This window comes from Halictus rubicundus, chromosome 6 (assembly GCF_050948215.1).
Source record: "Halictus rubicundus isolate RS-2024b chromosome 6, iyHalRubi1_principal, whole genome shotgun sequence".
Lineage (NCBI taxonomy): Eukaryota > Metazoa > Arthropoda > Insecta > Hymenoptera > Halictidae > Halictus > Halictus rubicundus.
In genome coordinates, this window is record NC_135154.1 from 9098534 (window position 1) to 9105943 (window position 7410).

At 38.5% G+C, this 7410-nt stretch overlaps 1 long non-coding RNA gene across 1 annotated transcript in view; it reads right to left on the reverse strand.

The window, feature by feature from the left end:
- The window catches only part of LOC143355217 (uncharacterized), a 69288-nt gene extending 64660 nt beyond the window's left edge, over nucleotides 1–4628 (reverse strand). The window contains exon 1 of the long non-coding RNA XR_013082461.1: nucleotides 4461–4628. This is a non-coding gene — a long non-coding RNA (uncharacterized LOC143355217). The remainder of the gene's footprint in view (nucleotides 1–4460) is intronic.
- Nucleotides 4629–7410: the final 2782 nt, after the last annotated feature.

Sequence of the window (7410 nt, forward strand, 5' to 3'; positions counted from 1 at the left end):
ATGACTTCACATCAATTTCTGATCAGTTAAGAGTGTGCGGGGCAAGCTATTTAACGGCTCCACGGCGAGTTATTATAGATTCATTGTTAATTTTATCCGTCTGTACAATGTCCGGTTTGAAAGTTTATTTATGTGCCAGACACAGTAAAAAGAGTTACTTAGAAATTATTTTTAGTTGCCTAGAAAATTATTGTAGCTCTGCTACACACATAACTGTATTATTACAGCACAGAACACGTGTACTATTGTATTGTAACTTACAATGGATAGCAATAGTACAGAAAATAAGACTAGGTATATTCTGCTATTTTTTTTATGAAGTTATCATAGTTCAAATAATGGAAATGGGAAATTTAGTGTTCGAATACTTTTTGAACCACTGGATCCACTGTATATAATTTTATTTCCTCTTTTAAATTAAACTTTAAAAATAAGTATAATCGATATAGGCTCCGTAATTGGCACCCCCACAGTAATTGGGTTCCTTATCCTAAATTTGTCATAAAATCCGCAGTTTCCTACAGGTTTCACGTGTTATTGTCTCGAAACTGAACATTCGGCGAACCACTTTTGCTAGCCCCATGTGCAATTTCCAGGAAACTGAAAAATTGATCTGGACTCGCGGCAGCGAAGGCCGGTGGATAAGTAAAAAAGATTCACAAAAAATGTATCGCGGTCACGAAGAGGTTAATTCGCTTATCATCGTGATCGGGTGTGCAATCTCTGAGAATCGGTCGTCGCGTCGTGCATAATTCCGTGTAACGTGCAATGAAAAGAAAAAATAAGTTTGAGTAGCGCGATGGAATCGGGTCAAGTCGAAATAGATATAGATAGGGGTTGGTAAGCAAGCACAGGAGGATGATAGAATGGGCCTATGCATTCGTCCGGTAAATAGCGTGATTGATCGATATTATATTCATAACAGGCAACGACTTGTCATCAATCATAGCCCGTCGCACATAACTGCGGTTCTCTGTAATATACCTGCCTAGCTGGTATAATACATTACGCTTCCAGTCCCGTACACCGGGTGTTCTAAAATCATTTACTCGTAGGCATTGCAAAAGTTTTTGCACGGCCGACATTAATGACGGCAAATCGCCATGATAATGCGAAACTATAAAAACTTGTTCTTCGCGCGGAAAATTCTTCGCGTGTCGCCGCTGATAACATTTTCAACATGTTCGTCGTGCATTTTGCACAAATTATTAACGGATCTGTGTTCAAAAATAAAATATTTCCATCGCGGGAGTTTGGAATAAATTGATTTCGTCCTTTAATAATTTTAATAAATGCCTAATGAATATTATAATGTTCGTTAATTATATATATTTATATATATGTTATCATTATTTTCTATTTCATCCATTTTTGTCATTAGTGCATAAAATCGAGAGTATAATAATTATTCGTCAAAACGGTGGCAAACAAGAAAACTGCAATAGAAATGTCTACACGCAGAAATATTATAATCGTTGGAAGATTCTGTTGGACTAATTATCGATGCCATTATTAGATAAAAGTATACATGCATGTGCAATTACTATGCTAACTTAATACCTGCCGTGCAGGCTTGGAATCGTAACGTGACATTAGCATTCGTAATACACGTTGACAGTAGGTTATATGCAATGCGAATGTTAGGTTACACGATAGGTCGAGTCGTTTATATCAATTTTAAAATTCTTATCGTAGCATTGTAAGAAGTAGATTTTCAGGTTACAATATCATGCAACGCATGCGATATTCTTGCTGACTGATTGAGAGAAATTTGCCGAAATAAAATGCCGAATTGACGTAATAGGTGAGCAAATTGGGTTCAGTATAGCATACGTATACATACACACGTAAGTGATATACTGAAGATAAGAAACTAGAACGTGAGGGTTAAGAAATATGATCGATGGCAGTTTATTAATAACTTCATAAATTTAATCCTACCGAACAGTTGTAACGAACTGAAAAGATAGCAGATAAATTGTTGACTGGATTTAAAATGTGCCATAAGTTCGCAAAGTCTTAATTAAAACATCGCAAAAGACAGAGCAAGGAACCCGATTACTGTGCCTACATTAATTATACTTATTTTCAATATTAAAAAAGAGAAATTAAATTTTTTGTGAATTGCTCCACATTGTGCATACAATTTTTATGTAACGTGTAGCATTTGTTAAAAGGTATATGAAATATTCTTCTTTCACCCGTCAATTGCAAAATATTAAAAGTATTCTTTCCCCCGTGCGAAATATTTAAAAAATCACTAATAACATATTGTAAAACAAATGCAACCGGAAGTGATCAAAAGCTGAAAGGCACGAGTAAACAGTAAATAAATAAAGAACGATATTTGTGGCCGCCTATATTTTCAAGATTGCCAACGAAGATTTTGTTACGCTAGTTGTATAACATTTCAAAAAAGATGTGGAAGATAAATCGTTCTGAGCAAGAATAATTTGAATCTTACACAGCCTGGAGGCCGATCCTTTCAGGGTTAATAGAAAATAATGGGAATACAATGGGGTCTGAGTGTCTAATTGTAAAATGATTGTGTTTGAATTTCCATTTGTTAGTGTCGGTAGGCGGGCATTCATATGCGGCTCCATATATTGATATCGTAGCCTGATGGGCCCGACGCGTGACAGTGAGTTCAGCGCTGACAACGGTAGTCTTCTCTCCCTGCCACTCGAAAGGCTCTCAGGTAATGCGATCCCGGCAGCCTAAATAAACAGGTTAGAATAAATAAGAGCTATTCTAAACGTCAGTTCAGTGTTTACGTAGCTGTCAGGGAGGTGAAGGGCACTCTCAGTCTCGAATGGTTATCGAATCGGCCGTTTGCAGCCCTCTTCCTGTACGCGCACCATCGTCCACCACTGTCATTTCCGTAATGTTTTTTATCAATGAAACGCCGACACTCGTCGAACAGCGTAACAAGAACCGGAAAGACAAACAGACTGCTCTAAGCTTCATAAACATTATAAAGCTGGAGTACGGGGAACAACAATTTCTATCAAGGAAGATTAAATTATCGCCAATTTCACTGTTCCCAGCCTAATATTAAACATATTACTATACATACTCCTGAGAAACCGAGGCCTCTCACGAATAGTGCCTCCTGTCCGATTTATGTCACTCGCCAGACCCGCGACGTGGACATTTATCGAGTAACTGCTGTACTCTCCTTAACCTGAGCGGAAATATTAATATTTACTGCAAGCTGTTTACTAATATCAATTTGATTAGACTTCATGGTGTCACAATGTTACTTTGTATTAGTTGCACACACATGATAACATTTAAACATAATTAATAGTAGATAGAAATTGTGCATGAAAATTGACTTTATTCAGGCAAATAGAAATTCTTTTTTTATCCAGGGAAATAATAATAATAACTTTAAACGAAATTAATAATCTTCGAATAGATTATTTTCTTCGAATATTAGAATATGATATCGCCTTACCATTCGATCGATATACAGGGTGTTCCACCTAACTCGAGCACCTATAATATTTCACTTGTTTTTAATGATCAAGGTCGCTTGAAGGTCATAACATTACAGGTCGTTGGATTGGTCTTGACCTCGGCTATCATAAAGCGATAATAAAAATATATCATTCCATTTATAAAAACTTTGATGACCTTGAAATCTCAAAAAACATAACGTTGAACAAATTCGCCCCTCTGAACCAATTAATGTTTTCGTCTGAAATTTTCTTCTATCATAAAAAACAAATTAGGTGAAACAGCCTGTATACTTTTTAAGAACAAACCACTCGAAATATCCTCGACGACCGAGAACTTTCGCGAGGCGGTATCGGCGACTTTCGGCCGCATAATTTTCGGACAAAGAGTGATCGCGGGTCGCGACAGATTCGTGGAAAATGTTTGTGCGGCGGTCGATCGTCGCTTCGCGGAATAACTTTCACGCACAATAATAATATACACGAAGCGGCAATTATGACGCAATCGTCGGGAACGTTTATTGTGTCGAGAGCGAACGCGCTAGTAACACAATGGCCGGGCCGTTGCGTTTAAGTTTCACGTTCTTGAAATATGTCGGGGCTGGATAAAAGAAAACGTGGGCATGACGCGCGCGCGGTGCGCACGGGTTTTCAGCCAGTGGTAACGCCCGAAGTTCGCGATAATATCGATGGCATATTTAGCAGCCATTGTCAAGTGAAATTACAAAAGACAGAAAAACGGAGCAGCCGGGCGTGAGAGGCGGTATGTCGCGGCGAGGCGAGGCGAGGCGGGGCGAGGCGAGGCGAGGCGAGGCGAGGCAAGGGACGCGACTGGTGAAAGAAGCAAATAAAATTGAAAGTTGACGTCTGGCTGCCGTGATCCTCTCGCTCGTAGTCTTTCTGTAGTCTGTCAGCATGACACCGAGCGACGCCTTCTTTATTATACATTCAATTATTAGGCGCTGCGCATGACAAGCGCTATTGCATATTTATATCTACCATCCGAGGCGAGTTTAGCCGGATAAGGGGGTTCCTGACAACCCGTCACGAACATACGTTAACATTCTTAATAACGCACTCCTCTGTATGCACACGTACACAGTCGCGCGCTCGCACCGTCTATACACACTCTAGGTGTACACGCGCACCGAGAAATCACACACGGAGACACCGACACACAAGCGGAGACCGCGGCACACACGACTCGGCGCGGTATAAAACACACGTTTACATAGTGGCAATGTACGTGCAGAAACCGTACTGCTGCAGTATAATTTCAATACACGAGGAAGCTATCAGCCTTTATAACCTGTTTATTACGATAATACCGTAAATTTGCATCGCGTGTTCCCCGTAATCGCTTGCCGTGGCGGATGTCATATTACGTTAACTACAGTAGTTAAATAGGCATCCCGGGAATAGGCCCAAACTGGTATACCGAGGAATTTGCGTTCGTCCTATGTCTGCGCGTGTAGGAGCCTATCGATTCCAGAACGGTTTAATGAATTTTCACCATTTTACTCCGATGTCGTCCCACGCTAAATAATTATCTTAAACGCTGACAATTAGTTCGCTCGTCTTTTTCCCCCGATACACTTTGTCGTGCTTCATCTGCGACCAACGCGTACACCAAGTTTTCTTATTCAATTTAACATTACAACTACCGAGCAATAAATGCGACTGACGTATATTGCTTTGTAACAGTGACAAGACTGTGCCCATTCAGACTTCATTTTTATTGTAATATGTGCTTCACTGAAGGGGTTCATTAAAAAATTTCCGATGAAAACATTTTTACAATTCCAGTAATTGTAAAAGAAAAAATTAGGAACCAGTCATTTTGACTGGAACGATGGAACGTCTCTGTTTATTTCTCCGTTTGTTGAAAGCACTGTTCCATAGAGCCAATACAATGTTTAGTTGTTCCCCTTTTTTATAGTACTTGTATCTCTGAAATACTGCTGATTTTAATTGTATCTGCTGTTATCGAAATTGTACAAATTGACTCAACAATAATTTTGTTCGAATTAGCGTTCCCACAATTTTTATCAGCTGAAACTTTAGAATTTAAGAAAACGGGACAAAATAATTTTTATTAAAATTTTCTTGTTTTCCAGTGACTGAATATTATATATTTTTTATCAGATTTTTGTACACGTTAATACGAAGTCCTAATGCGACTAAAATATAATGCATCGTGAACGTAAAAAGAAGTTAATGAATTGTGACCAAGATTTTACGCATTTAAATTTTCAACTCACTAAAATTGAAAAGAAAAGATATAAATTGTAGCTTCTGAGCGTTGGAATAGGTTTAAACAATGTTTCTTTCGCACCAAAACTTTCAATCTAATTATGAGTAATTGTTTACAACACTTGCATTACGATTAGTTTGAGGATTCGAGGTCCTTATATTTCTTCGGATGAGTGACATGTAATTTTGTTACACGACATCTACACGTGTTTCGAGGATTCTAAACGGTGCTCGCTTTTGCAAAATAACGTAATATTTATGTTTTTCGTATTCAAAGTAGAAAAATCCGAGCCAAGGTAGTAGCTTTTTCGTCAACAAAATGCTGAACTCCGATCGTATATCAGACACCGCCCACGGCGACCGTGGCTCCGTAAAAAGAACAAAAACTTTCTTATTTTCCCGTGGCCATGGCCGCCTGCTTTGATATACGATACGTTTGTACCGTGTCGGCCAAAGCCTTCGAAAGCCGACCATCTACCGTAACAGCATTTTTATGCTAAACTGGACGGTGCAACTGACAAGAATTGACAGAGTTCGAAAAACAGCTGACAGTCCGCCATGGGACCACTCCTCCATCCGACAGCGGTAAATTTTGAACTGTCTCCCGGCCATTTTTTTCCCCACTCCCTTTGCGAAATAAATGCTCGCTCGGCTCTACCATTACACACGCTCGTTTTCCTATTGTGCGTGTACTAATACGATATCCGGTCCAGATCGAAATTTCGCTATTCAAACAGCCCTTGCGCCGGAGAAATCACTGTACCATTACGTGAACTAATTAGGGAAAAAACGGTCCGCGTCAGACAAATTTCAAATCGTATGGGAAAAGCATTCGCCACTCGGATTATATGTATAAGACAAAGTCAAATAAAAATATTCGAAAGAATACTAAAAATAGAATAGAAAATATAATCTCAAAAATATTAATATTACTATTTAATATTTGGACCTTCTTTAAACTCCTCCAATAAATATTTTCTCAACGACACGTTTCCCGCTTTTGGTCGATTTTTCAACACCACGTTTTTGTGCCAGATTTATTGCAAATTCTCAAGTTTACTAATTATATCGAATTTCTTTTAATTTTTAATAGCCATATTCCGAGATAGTTATAACTATCTCAGATACCAGTTTCATAAGGAATCGTTTCTCTATATATGTCGCCTATATATTCCGCGGCGTTTATCATCCAGGCCTTGGCGACATATATCGAGAATTCGCTGTAAATAGTACACTACGGATAAAAATTTTCTACTGCAAGAAGTTGGAGCCGAATAGAAATTGACTCATTCGTTTGATAATTGTGATACTTCGAAAATGAAATATTGATGATTAATTCTAGCGTTATGGATCTCATCTATTCATCACTTTCGTAAACGAATGACACGCACAGCCTATCGAATAGATTTCGTCCTACGAAAGTAAATACGTAGACACTTTCAATTAGCGTAGTTACACATAGTATTGTATCGGCAAGTGGAGTGTTCATATAATAGAACGTGCAAATAACAGGCATTCATGTAACAGAACGATCGCATAACGTATGTTCACATAACGGAGGTCCTATTATATTCCTATAAATGTACGTTACACACGTACAATTTATACAAAATATAGGCTTCCGAGGTTCATAATTTTTGTGACAGCAATACTCTCGATATATTGAGCTGCCTGAAGACAAAGCGCTGGAATTGCT